This window comes from Prionailurus bengalensis, chromosome X (genome assembly GCF_016509475.1).
Source record: "Prionailurus bengalensis isolate Pbe53 chromosome X, Fcat_Pben_1.1_paternal_pri, whole genome shotgun sequence".
NCBI classification, from domain to species: Eukaryota; Metazoa; Chordata; class Mammalia; order Carnivora; family Felidae; genus Prionailurus; species Prionailurus bengalensis.
Genome location: NC_057361.1, coordinates 85,353,287 through 85,367,771, shown reverse-complemented (window position 1 = coordinate 85,367,771; position 14,485 = coordinate 85,353,287).

Here is a 14,485-nt window from a genome sequence, read left to right as displayed (position 1 = left end):
ATGGATATGGAAGTAAGAGACATTGTGCCTGCCATGAAAACCACTGTGGCAAAGAAATGAGTCCGCTCCAGAGACTTGCCAGTGGGCTAGAAGACCTGGCAGAGACTCAGACAGTAGGGGCTGAGAGGAAGCAGAGGCAAACAGGGCACATTTCCAGGCTCTGACTAAACCAAGAAAAGGGAGTCAAATTACAATTGGTGAAACTGGAACTTTCAGCTGTAAACACCAGTGGAACAAGCAGTAAACAGGAGACAAGGGGCATCAGTCAGCCACCAGAACCAGAGCACAAAGGCTACCTGAATCCAAGAATCCTGATCTTCTCCTTACACTGTTAAAAAAACAAAATTCCACCAAGTAAATCTGAACATCTAACTGGTTTTATTAAGTGATTTGTAAATGGGGCAGCATCCCACACAGCAAGCAGAAATATGCTCATAGGAGTTGTACAAAATGGAAAGGTTTTTATAGGAAAGAGGGTGGGGCAGGAAGTTATTAGCAAAGGGGGAAAAAAAAAGGATTGTTTCGGGAAAGGTCACCTTCCCCTAGGGGAAAGGGAAAGGGTCTTACTAGGTCTTATTACTTCCTCTTGCTTTGGGGGATGGAGAGGGCCCATGTGACAATTCCCTCACTGGTGCTGACTAGAAAATTTCCAGATTCACTGACTTAAAATACCACTGCTGGAGAGGTTGAAACTGCACTTAAGTCTTGGTTTGCTACCTTGGGGGCAAATGACTCCACCTTGTGCCTGTGGCTTTATTTTTTATTTTTTTTAATTTTTTTTTTTAACGTTTATTTATTTTTGAGACAGAGAGAGACAGAGCATGAACGGGGGAGGGTCAGAGAGAGGGAGACACAGAATCTGAAACAGGCTCCAGGCTCTGAGTTGTCAGCACAGAGCCCGATGCGGGGCTCAAACCCACGAACCGTGAGATCATGACCTGAGCCTAAGTCGGACGCTTAACCGACCGAGCCACCCAGGCGCCCCTGTGGCTTTATTTTTAACAACACTAAGAGGTTCTACAAGCCCTCTCCTCATATACTCAGACACCATCTTATGGAAAAAGTAGGGAAAAGTTATCCGACACTGCGTTTTTATTTAAGAGAAACTGAACACTATCTAAAAAGATCATTTAAATTGGAAGTTGGCAAACAATGGTCCATGAGTCAAATCTGCCACCTGTTTTGGTAAATAAAGTTTTTTGGAACTTAGCTCCTGTTCATTTATATACTGTATATAGCTGCCTTCATTCTCAGAGTTGAGTACTTTGCAACAGAGACTATAGGCTCACAAGCCTAAAATATTTATTATGTAGTTCTCTACAGAAAAGTTTGCCAATCCATGGTTTAAATTACCAAATCAGACTAAGTTTTAAGCCAAATTAGATATATATAATTTTGGTACCCACTCTTCTTAAGTGAGTAGATAGATGGGCTCAAAAGAAAGGCCAGATTAGATATAGGCACAATTGTACAAGTTGGTTTTCTCTGCACATCCAAGTTGTCCTGTACATTACATCTGCAATGTTGCTATAATCATTTCAGATAATAACATTTATCTTTTACAATTATACAGTGCTTTATAGCTTTTAAAGTGCATTTATTTCCACTGGCTCATCTAATCTTCATAAAAATTTCTGTGAGAAAGGGATTATTAGCCCCATTTCATAGATGAGGGCATAGTTGAGTCTCAGTGAGTTTAAGTCTCAAGATCACACATCTAGTAAGAAATACACAATGTGACCTCAGTTGTTCAATTACATGTCTACTGTACTTCCCACTCAACCACAGCCAAACTACTAGGAGTATAAATTCTAACGCAACCAAAGTAGAATCATCATGTCCCTACAAACTTAGAAACGGGTTCTCCAGATATTTTCTGAGTCATCAAAATAGAGTTTTTAAGCCTAAATGTCGAACCAATATTTTCTAAGAATTATGTTGCATTATTTATTTGCTGTATGACAAATTGGAAAACTTACCATCTGCTTTACTTGGAGCCCTTTTCCAAGGGAGTAAGTAGGATAGTGTCATTTTTAAGAGTACATACATGCTCTGGCATCTAATTGGCCTGGATTGAAGTTCAGCGCTGCAACTTCCCACCTGTGTGACCTTGAAAACATGACTTAATCTCTCTGAGCTTCAATTTCCTCATATGTTAAAATGGAAGGTTTTTTGTTTTTGTTTTTGTTTTTGTTTTTTTTAGGATTAAATGAGATGATGCACGTTAAGTACTTAGCACAGGACCTGGAACATAGATAGCATAAATAAGTGACTACTCAATAGGAGACGTTTAATGTAAATGGTACAGCCACTCTATAACAGAGTATAACAGAGCCTTAAAAATTAAACATACAAATAACATATGACCAAGAATTTGTATGTACTCCTGGGCATTTATCCAAAAGAAATGAAGATTTATGCTCACATATAAGCCTGTACATGAATGTTTATGGCAGCTTTAATTATAATAGCCAAAAACTGGAAACAACCCAGATGTCCTTAAATAGATGAATGATTAAACAAACTGGTAATGCATACCATGGAATGCTACTCTTCAAAGAACAAAACAAAACAAAAAAATCAAACAAACGGGTGGGGAGGAAACAAACTATTGATATACAAAACAACTTGGATGAATCTCCAGGGAATTGCATTGCCTGAAAAAGCCAATTTAATTTTTTTATATATGAAACTTATTGTCAAATTGGTTTCCATACAATACCCAGTGCTCATCCCAAAAGATGCCCTCTTCAATACCCATCACCCACCCTCCCCCCCCTCCCACCCCCCATCAACCCTCAGTTTGTTCTCAGTTTTTAAGATTCTCTTATGCTTTGGCTCTCTCCCACTCTAACCTCTTTTTTTTTCCGTCCCCTCCCCTATGGATTTCTGTTAAGTTTCTCAGGATCCACATAAGAGTGAAAACATATGGTATCTGTCTTTCTCTGTATGTGAAAAAGCCAATTTCAAAACGTTACATACTGTATGATGCAATTTATATAACATTCTTAAGATGACAAATTATGCAGATGGAGAACAGGGCAGTGGTTCCTAGGAGTTAGAAAGGGGGAGAAGGAAAGATGGCTGTAACTATAAAAGGGTAGTACAAAAGATCCTTGTACTGCTGGAACTGTTCTGTAACTTGACTTCGGTGGTGGTCACAAGAATCTACACATGCGATAAAATTACATGGGCTAAATGGGTAAGCGCATTAAGGAATCTACTCCTGAAATCATTGTTTCACTATATGCTAACTAATTTGGATGTAAATTTAAAAAATAAAAAATAAAATAAAATAAATTTAAAAAATTAAAAAAAAATACATAGAACTAAGTACATGCAAACACACACAAATGAACACATGTAAAACTAATAAAATATGAATAAGACCAATGTATTATATCAGTGTCTATTTCCTGGTTGTACTATATGTTGTATTATAGTACTACATATAATAAATGTATATTATATATAATATACTACTGTACTATAGTTTTGCGAGATATCTTTGGGGGGAACTGAGTAAAAGGTACACAAGATCTCACTATATTAGTTCTTAAATCTGTATAAGAATCTATAGTTATCTCAAAATAAAAGTTTAAAAAAGACTATTAATGTATTTCTTCTACAACAGGCATAACCCAATATAAGCTGCCACTGTATATAGCAAAGCCCCTTGTGCACCTGGGCATCATCATATTTTATAATAAACAAAGGTCAATTTTTTAGATGTTTTCTTGGGATCCTGGATTTAAACTTTTACTACTATTTATAATCATTTCGGCAGAGAGAGCAGTTTCCCACTTATAACTTAACACCCAGTATTTGTCTAAAGAAGCCTGTTAACCATCACATCACTCACAAATCAACAGATACAGAAGTGTCTCCACAAAATCTGAGATGTACAGTCAGCTAGACCTGGGTTTTAGTTCTTGCTCTGCAACCTCACCAGCTTTCTGATAATTATCAAGTCATTGAACTTCATTATACCTAGTAGTTATGAAGCTGAAATAAAAAGAGAACAGTGGGAAAATGTAGAGGATCTTAGATTGCAGGTATATTTCTTCTACACTCCCTTATGCATACACAGACTCCTACCTAACACAGTTCCCATTCATGAAAATATGATGTAATCATGTGTACATTTAAAAAAATGAAAAAAAATTCTCTGGTGACCTCAGACTATTTAAGGGAAGTACAATTTTTTTAATGTTTTGTTTATTTTCGAGAGAGCACAAGAGGGAGAGGTGCAGAGAAGCGGGGAAAGAGGATCAGAAGCAGGCTCCACTCTGACAGCAGTGAGCCCAAAGCAAGGCTTGAACTCATGGACCTGAGCTGAGGTCAGACGCTCAGCCAACTGAGCCACACAGGCGCCCCAGGGAAGTACATTTTTTTAATAAAAGTACCATGTCAGTATCCTGGTTATGATATTGTACTACAGTTATGTAGGATGTAACCATTGGGGGAAACTGGGTAAAGGATGAATGGGATTTCTCTGTACTATTTTTGCAATTTATAAGAATCTGTAATTACTTCAAAATAAGAAAAGTGTTTTTAGAAAGAGGTAAATGTGTAATGGTTCTGACGCTCTTGAGTATAATCATCTATTAAAACTAAAAATTTGAGGGGCGCCTGGGTGGCGCAGTCGGTTAAGCGTCCGACTTCAGCCAGGTCACGATCTCGCGGTCCGCGAGTTCGAGCCCCGCGTCGGGCTCTGGGCTGATGGCTCGGAGCCTGGAGCCTGTTTCCGATTCTGTGTCTCCCTCTCTCTCTGCCCCTCGCCCGTTCATGCTCTGTCTCTCTCTGTCCCAAAAATAAATAAACGTTGAAAAAAAAAAAACTAAAAATTTGATTCCTTTCCTCCAAATACTTTGAAATTTTGCTTAAAAAACCCTCAGACTTGAGTGGGACCTTAGAAATTATTCAAATTAGCTGATACAGAGATCTCTTGCACAATTTCCCTAACATATTTGAATACTTCCACTGACATAAAACTCACTCCCTGCCAATGGAGTCTATTAATTTCTTCACTTTTTAAATTTCAATTCATGTTAATTAACATATAGTGTAGTATTGGTTTCAGGAGTGGAGGGCCTTATCTATTTAGAAGCAGATTTAATACTTGAAAAACTTTTCATTGTATTGACCTGAAATCTGCCTCCTTTCAATTTTAACCTTTGGTTCATATTTTTCCCTACTCGTCATTCCCAATGTAGTAAGAAAGCATTTTGGGTGGACTTTTTTAGCATGTTGAAATAAATATTTATTTCTCCATGTAGTCTAGGAAATAAGAAAATAGCTGATACCTTTCTCTTTTATCCATAGAGGCAGATAACTGCTATCATTTCCTATGGAAACATCAGAACAATAATCAACCTAACTTAACAAATTCAACAATATATAGTGATAATAATGGGAAATTATAAGACTGTGCCTTAGATTTACATAATACCTTTTCTCTGAACAGCAGCTAATAAAAAGGCTGGTGTTAGTGCCTCTTATGTCTTAGAAGCAAGGAACTTCTCAGAAACACCTTGTCTTTATTGTAACTTATGTCATTTGGAAGGGCAATTTCCAAATTTGTGCTTTTTTTTACCCATTGTATTATGAAAAGCTAAGAGGGAAAAAGGATTTCTTGAGGGAAAAAAGGATTGCTTAAAGCACCGTCCAGGTGTAAAGAATTAGCACTTCTTTGGATTTTCTGGAAATTTACATGTGAAATCCTCACTAATACTAATGTGAATTCTGGAACTGTGTAAATAAATCCTCCATATCAAGAAGAAAAACATGCTATCTAGAGGACTTCAACTGACATATTCCATTAACTCCTGAGATTCTTAATTAATTGTTTTTTTTTCCTTTTAATCATTGCCCTGTCCCCACTACTGCCCCCACAATAGAAAAAAAAATCTATTTTCCATTATGAAAATCAATGCAGCTCTCTCTCTCCTTGACCAAGCTCAGAATGGGAACTATAAGCATAACATGACCCTTTGAAACCTTCTTTCACAGCCAAATCCTCTGCTCTCTCAGATTTCCATGTGATAGCAAGGGCTTTTGCCCTCTGTGGCACTAAGCACTCATAAAAAAATTTTTATTGGTAATTATTGTTATTATTTTCCATTTGGTAAGTGGAAATATTGTCCATTTAGGCTAAAAGGTCTCATCCCGTGTACTCCTCCCAACAGCTCATGAAATGGTGCTGACACTGCTTCAAAATGTAAACAACTGTCCTTGGTTGTTTTGGTGGTGGCTGGGCAGGGCAAGTGGGGAGAAGTTTATGAGATCGTCAGCCCTGCGGAATATATATGGCAGTGAGTCATGAGTGCAAATGTAGGATCCAGGATCAGAAGAGCCGAGGTAAGTCTGAGACAGAAGAAAGGGAACTGGCACAAAAATGAGGTAGTCTTGGGGAAGGACCTGGGACCCAGTGCCCAAGGCAGGGGCTGGTGTGAGCATTCCAGAATTGGAGTAAGGGTAGGGAACCAGAAACAAAAGGTTATAGCAAAGCTTCAAGTCAGAACCATCCAAGCAAGATAGAGTTGGGCTCAAAGGAAATAGAAGGCACAGAGTGTCCAAAAAGTCAAAAGTTTAGTGGGTAAATTAGCAGCAGGAGGTCATACTTATTAGGGTCTGAGCAAGGTGGAAAAATGAAACTTCAGGCCAATAGACTGACCCCAGGAAGACTATAGGAAGAGAATAAGGATAAAGATAAGAAAAGAGCAATGAAAAGAACCTGAAAAACTGAGGCATTTTACTTAGCCCTTTGCAAAAGATTTAATAGACTTGTGAAAGCAGAAACCAATTACTGTATAGACAACTCTAGCTGAGCACATAACTGAGAATTTGTGACTGAGACAAGTACCAACTTCTGACAGAGAGATCTTGGCTTGCACTGGAGGAAAATTCAAGGAGACAGAAAATCTTGCAGTGTGAAGGGCAAATGCCATATCCTATTACTTTGGATTCTTCTGGGCAAGAAGATTTTAGTTAAGCTATCATTAGCCTGACAAGTTTATAGATTTCTGAAGTGGCTACTAGTGGTGGAGTAAAGAAGCCACATTCTTCTAAAGTAGCGTTGGGCAACCAAAAATCAATCTGAGGCAGGAAGGTGGCATTAGAATTTCCAAGGATGATATACAGTCCTGGGAAACTTTTGGTGTGTGTGTGTGTGTGTGTGTGTGTGTGGTGTTTTACTCTGAGGTAGATAGTTGAATTAACCATATTCTTTGGTTCCTGGTACATTACCATAAGTGGTCACTAGTTTTATTTATTTGTTTACTTATTGACTTATTTCCTTTAACCTGCATTTCCATCCCCTATCTCCACAGCCAATAATTTTAATGTGATACTATGAATTTAAAAAAAAAATATGTTTTCAAGATATGTGTACTGTTGTGTACATACATTTTCCCCATTTTTATTGAGGTCTCCCCGACCACCCAATTTAAAATTGCAACCTTGTACTGTATATGTTCTATTGGTCCTCCAGACTCTCTGCATTTCTTCATCCTGTTCTCTGTTCCTCTCTTTAGGACTGACATCCTGAAGCTGGGCTTCCTTGCTATTCTGGCTTTCTATTATGTTTGGCCAGTGAAAGACCAGAAGATCTGAGAGAGAAGGAGAGTCTGGATGTTTATTAACCCAATTCCCTCCTTGCAGAATCATCTAGGGGTGGCTGATTCCCTTCATCTGAAATCACAGTGTTTGTCAGAAGACTTCTCCAAATAATCATCAGTCGCTCCTTATTCTGATGATTTCTCCATTCTTTTGACCCTTCAAGTTTGAGGGGTAACAACTGAAGCCTACAGTACACTATCCTTTGATTTACCTCTATTTTGCCCACACCTTCATAAATAGTTCCTTTAGGAAACACTCCTCAAAGTATCCGGTCTGAGAGTTCCATCTCTTTCCTGCCAAGACCTTGATTGAATAAAATGACCTGCCCCTTACTACTCTCCCTATTCCTCTTTCCTGCTTTATTTTCCCCTATAGCACTCACTTTATCTAACCTACTATATATTTTACCTTTTTGTCTTGTTTATTATCTGCCCTTCTAAACCAAGATGTCAGGGCAGGGATTTTCATCTGTTTTACTCACCTTGAACATGGTAGAGACTTATAACTATTTGTTGAATAATTGGAAAAATGCATTAATAAAGAAATAGGCAGGGGCCAGATCATGCAAGGTCTTTCAGGCAAATATTAGGAGTTTGCATTTTATTCTGTGTGCCATGGGAAGCCATTTATGAAGAATTTTATGCAAGACAGTGATAGGATCTAAGTTTTAAGATCACTATAAGTTCTGTGGGGATTGTTTGTGGACAAGAATGGAAGTTTAAGAGATCAGTTTAGTGTCCCTTGCAACAGTCCAAGTGAGAGCCTAGAATAAGGTGATGGTAGCAGTAGTGATAGGAGAGAAGTGATATATGAAGGAGCCTCTTCCTGGAGCATTCTCAAGCTATAGGCCATAAAAAAATTTTTTTAATGGGTATTTACTTTTGAGAGAGAGAGGGAGACAGAATGCAAGTGGGGGAGGGGCAGAGAGAGAGGGAGACACAGAATCTGAAGCAGGCTCCAGGCTCCAGGCTGTCAGCACAGAACCTGATGCTGGGCTTGAACTCATGGACCATGAGATCATGACCTGAGCTGAAATTGGATGCCTAACCAACTGAGCCACCCAGGCATCCCAAGCTATAGGCCATAATGGAACTTACTCAGTAGTCAGAGTTGGTCTGGTTTGGCTGAGGATGTTCTCAATACCCCCAAGCAATGATCTCAGCAGGGTTTGTCCAGCTTTGTAAGGTTATAGACATATTTGCTGGATCTTAGCAATTCAAAACCTGAGGGTTACCCTCTGGGAAAATACCCATTTGGAGTCCCACTAGACATGGGATTTTCACAAGGGCAAAAAAAAAAAAATACATTCCTTATATTCAAAACTGAGATGTTGAAAATATCATAAGAGCTTCTGAATAATATGATTTTAAAATAAGAACCTGGGCACTTAAAAGCAAAATAATACAGTACAGAAATCATTAATCCAAATGGTAATCTACTGCCAATACTGTGCAGCCATATGATTAGTCTTTTTTTCTCTCCAGAAAATGCTCTATGATTCCATTAGCAGATAATATACTTCAAAAAAGTGATTTCACATATAGACAAATTCCAGCTTAGTAGCAATTGTATGTCAATGTTTCTGAAATGGAATTAAAGGTTAAAAAATGATAAGAGTCCTTCTCTTGTCAGAGTAGATATTTAGAACATTTTTCCCCAGGAGCTTCCTTAATACATTTTCCATTATAGAAAAATGGAATTTTACCTTACTTATTGTAGCAAGCAAGTTCAAAGGGTTTTTAGGAGACCTAAAGTCACAATTATTCATGGATTATTTTTCTAATGGCATCTATAATTCCTAGCATTTTGACATTAGAAATAGGAATATTACACCATATTATTCTCTGAGTCTTTAGAGTAGTTGGAAGACACCCCAGCACAGACTTACTCACTAAATGATAAATGTTCATGGGATCCCTACAGATGATGTCAAACCCCAGCAACGACTAAATTATGTTGAGACTTAATCTACCCTTGGGGATATTTCTTACACTTTGAATTCTGTGGGATCTATGGGATAAAATGTTACTCTTAGGAATTAATACTTAAAATAGTAATCTTAGTCCCATAAGAGGTTTAGAAGTCTGGAAGGGAGGTGTATAGAACTCCTGATTTAAACAAGTAGAGAATACCACTAAAGCCAAAATAGTGATTCCCAAGTGCTTGTTTGTGAAGTCATGCCAGTCCATGATGATATAACTTGACCATGGTGAAATGAGAAGAACAGCGACAATGTATGTTTTTCATAATGCTAAAATCATTCAGTATTTTTATTGTAAGCCAATTATAAAATGATAATATAAGCAGATGGTAGGTGAGGTGTTTTTTTGTTGTTGTTTTAATGTCCATACTTCACACGATAAAATGTTGGTAGCTCTACGTCAGTCTATCAATTTGGTGTGTTTGTGGTGGGGGGGTGGTATTAATTTTTGAAATCAAAATTTGGTTATTACTATCTTAAATGATTTTTTCAGATTCACAAAATATTGAATGATCCAGGCTCAGAAAATATACCCTACTCTCCTTTCTATGAGTTTTCACAGCATGTTATCTTGACAAGAATTATGGCACTGACAACCTTTGCCCTCCCTCTATCTTCTATTAACATGAAGTGAAAGGAGGATTAGAAATTCTAACTTTTATGTGTGGCTCTGTAGCTGATCCTGCCTGTGTCTTGACCATGAATGCAACTCAAAGCTCCCACCACAGAAGTGACCATCTTTGCATCTGTCCTGTGTAAAGGAAAAGTGGCCACCTGTGAATCTAGGCAAACAACTTTGCAAGGCTACTCATTCCATTGTCGGGAAGCCCAGGTGACTAGAAAGTATTTCTTTACATTGAGTTCAAATATACCATCCTGTAATTTTCATCTATTGGCCTTAGCTCTGTACACCAGGGCAACATAGATTAAGGCTAATCCTTCCCTTGCATCAGAGGACAACCTGTTTATCTACCTCCCTCAAAGTATTTTTCTTCAAGCTGCCATCACTGCTTCTCAGGACACAAATTTTAGGCTTTTCTGAATTCTGAGATTAGCCTTTTTCCAGGAAGACTTCTCAAAACCTTCTTCATGCCCAGATCTGAACCCAGGTTCAGTCTGGCAAACTCCTAACCATCCACTGCCTCCTTTTATACAGACACTTGCTTAAATTTTTTTCTTGATTATAAATATCTTTTCTGAACATATCAGCTATATTGGAGTCATAATATACATACATCTGGAATCATTACAATGATATATTCATTTGTCCATTATTTCAGGAAATACTATAAGACCTCCTGTATGCATCACACTATGGGCACAGAGGGACTGCATTAGTCAGGGTTCTCCAGAGAAACAGAACCAGTTTAATATAAAAGGAATTTTATTATGAAGAACTGGCTCACACAGTTATAGGCTGGGGAGTCTCATGGTCTGTCTTCTGCAAGCTGGAGACCCAGGGAAGCCAGTGGTGTAATTCAGTCCAAGTCTGAAGGTTGGGGATCCAAAGATTGAAATCCTAGTTCAAGAGCAGAAGGTGAGATGTTCTAGATCAAGCAATGAGGCAGAAAAACAGGGTGAATTCCTCCTTCCTCCACCTTTTTATTCTATTTAGGCCCTAAATGAATGTTGCCCACCCACACTGGGGAGGGCCATCTATTTTAATGAGTCCACAAAGTCAAATGTTAATCTCATCCAGAAACACTTTCACAGATACATGCAGAAATAATGTTTAACCAGCTATCTGGATAACCCCTCAATCCAGCCAAGTCGATGCATAAGTTTAACTATCATCAGGGGTATGTGAATATTGAAAACATACTTCTTGTCCTCAGACAGCCTTAAAAAATAATTCAGAAATGGGAAACATCAAAAAACAGAATAACAAAATAGCTAATATATATAATACTACTACTTGCTACATAATACTATTGGCCAAGGATGTGCTAAACGCTGTATACATTTTAACGTTTGTCATTCTCACAATCCTATAAGGGAAGTGCTATTATTATCATCTCCATTTTTCAGATTAGGAAACTGGGACATGAATAGGTTAAGAAAATTGCTCCAAATCACACTACAATTACATGGCAGAACCGGCACCAAACCCTGACAGTCTGACTCCAGAGCTCAAGTTATTATCTACTGTGCTATAATGCAGAATGTAAGTGTATAAAACATATTGTTAAAGTTAAAAGTCTGCTTAAATGCCAAGAAGTACAATAAAAGAATAATATTGAGGGATATTATGGGGGAGACTACAGGTGTGGAGAGGGTTGTGGATATGTTTGGAGAATAGTTGGTCAGAGAATTACTCTTAGAAATAATCAGTTTTGTGCCAGACCTTGAATGAAAGGGTTGATTGTCAGACTTGCTATTCCTAACCTTAGTCATTTTAATACAGAATGAACTTAATAGGATTTAAAACAATTATCCCATAATAAGGTTGTCTGGTTCTTGGCCTCACATATAAATTTGAAGCAATCTGGCACATGCATTCTACAGGGAGACATAATTAAAAGCAAGTAAGGGCTGATTTACAAGACTTTATGAAATGGACCATAAACTTCAGAAATTGGCCATAGCAGTTGCAGATGTAGTTAATCTTGTAGGATTGAAGAGTGAGTTAGCTATTCAGAAGAAATCACTGATAGAGAAATCAATGCATCTTGGATAAGATCCTGGGGTAAGAATGGTGAGAAAGTGTTTTTGGAAAGGGGCATAAAGTAAATTCCTTACAATATCAAATGCAGTAAGTATTAATCACTCCCAAATGCTATTTGCAAATATCAGTGAAAATCATTAGGGTTTTTTCTCCCTTCAAAGAAGATGATTCACTTAATAGTTCATAAAGCTTGCTTAGTTTTATCATCATTTTGATGCCCTTTAATCGACTTTATATTTTTAATCACTAAATGGCATTACCCTTATTTTCTATTTGCAAATTTATATAATTCATATGGAAATTGCTTTAAAGAAAACAAAATGGGAATGACTGGTATCTTGAAAATATAGTTCCATTGCTTTCAGAACCATGACTCTTCTGTAAGTAGTTTATACAAATAATCAAACAATTGTTTTTCATCAAACCATGGGTTTTACCTTAGAGCTTTTCACTTCTTTTCAGCCAGCTTAGGCTAAAATTAACTACAAAAACTGAAATCACAATCACTTTATGAAACTATTTATGGTATGTTCTTTCACCTATTATTAGCACATGGAAAAATAACTGAATCAGCAAAGAATCCCTTTAAAAATAAACCATTAGGTTTTTAGTCTCTTTGGGGCTAATTTATACATTGAAGATATTTAAGAGAGGTGAACATTCAGCACCAAGCACAGCATCGCTATGTATCTACAACAACAAGTTTTCCAATAAAAGTGAAAATTTCTTGTTATCTAGGTTGTTTCAAATAACTAGATTGCTTATACTCTGTAGCAGAACATCTTGGCTACAATTTTTAGTTTTACCTGAGCTTTTCCTATTCATTCTTGTTCAACTGAGCACTTGAAATATGTGATAAAATGTACTATTCCTCATGACTGCATGGCCTTGTTTTGCATCTCAGCTCCCGAAAGATAGGAACTGTGTCTGTGTGCTGCAACACCAGAGTCTAGCATAAAGTTAATCTTAGTTGATGTTGATAATGAGAATGTGAGTATATCAATTTGTCCCTCAAGGCTCTCATAGATCAACAAATAAGAACAAAATTGACCAAATAAAGCTTCACATTTGTACAAATTTATACACAGGATTGTACATTCAGGCATTTTCTTCAGCTATCTCTTGAAAATAGCACTGAATCAGAGTCATGTGACCAGAATGTATAAAGTCCAACAGGGTTACTGCTACTGTGCAAGATTCAGAACAATACAACCAAATATCCAAAGAACAAACTTTAATTTATTTTTTAAAGTTTATTTATTTTGAGAGAGAGAGAAAGATGACAGGGGAGGGGTAGAGAGAGAGGGGGAGAGAGAGAATCCCAAGCAGGCTCTGAGCTGTCAGCTTCAGAGCCTGATGTAGGGTTCAATCTCAGGAGCTGTGAGATCATGACCTAAGCCGAGATCAAGAGTCAGACACCTAACCTAATGAGCCACCCAGGCACCCCCTAGGTTTAATTTAATACCCCAAGTCCTGTGCTGGGTACTGGGGATAGAAAAAGAAATAAAAACATGATCCATTTTCTCAAAGTGCTTTTAAACCAGTGAAGACACAGACAAGTAAATGAACAACCACTGACCATCTCTTGTGTAGCCAGTCATACGAAGGCTGTATTACAGAAAAATTACAAAGCATATAGCTCTAATAGTATTCAACCTCAGTCCCAGTCTGCTTTAACCTAAATATATCTTGCCCTGCACCTTCTGAACATCCTCTACAGAAAGAGAATAACCCTACCAAGGAGGAAGAAGGCTCAGGTTTAGTCACACCCATGATGTAAACCAGCTAAGCAATTTTGTAAAAGGTGGGACAGAGAATAGAGATTACATAAGCAAACCAAGAATGATCAATATATTACATTTCTGAGGCATATGATTAAGATAGAATTGTGTAATTCCTATGAGACTGAAAATGATTAGCATAGTTTAAGGATGCAATTGTTAAAAAATCTTCTGCACTGACATTATGTTCAACAGATCGTGCTTTTCAATCTCTATTTCAATTAGAAGTTAGCCATTCTCCAGGAAAGGTGAACTTAATAAACTTTGGCTTTTAAAAATCTCTTTGTCAGCATCTGGACCAGGTTTGCTAAATTCCCTTTGTCTTTTCAGCCTAAGAAAAGTGCTGCCACCTGCTGATAAGAATTAAAATTAAATTCCTTCCCCACCCCCCACAAATAACAACAGATAAAACCCCCTAGAGTTTGACTCTCCCATGCT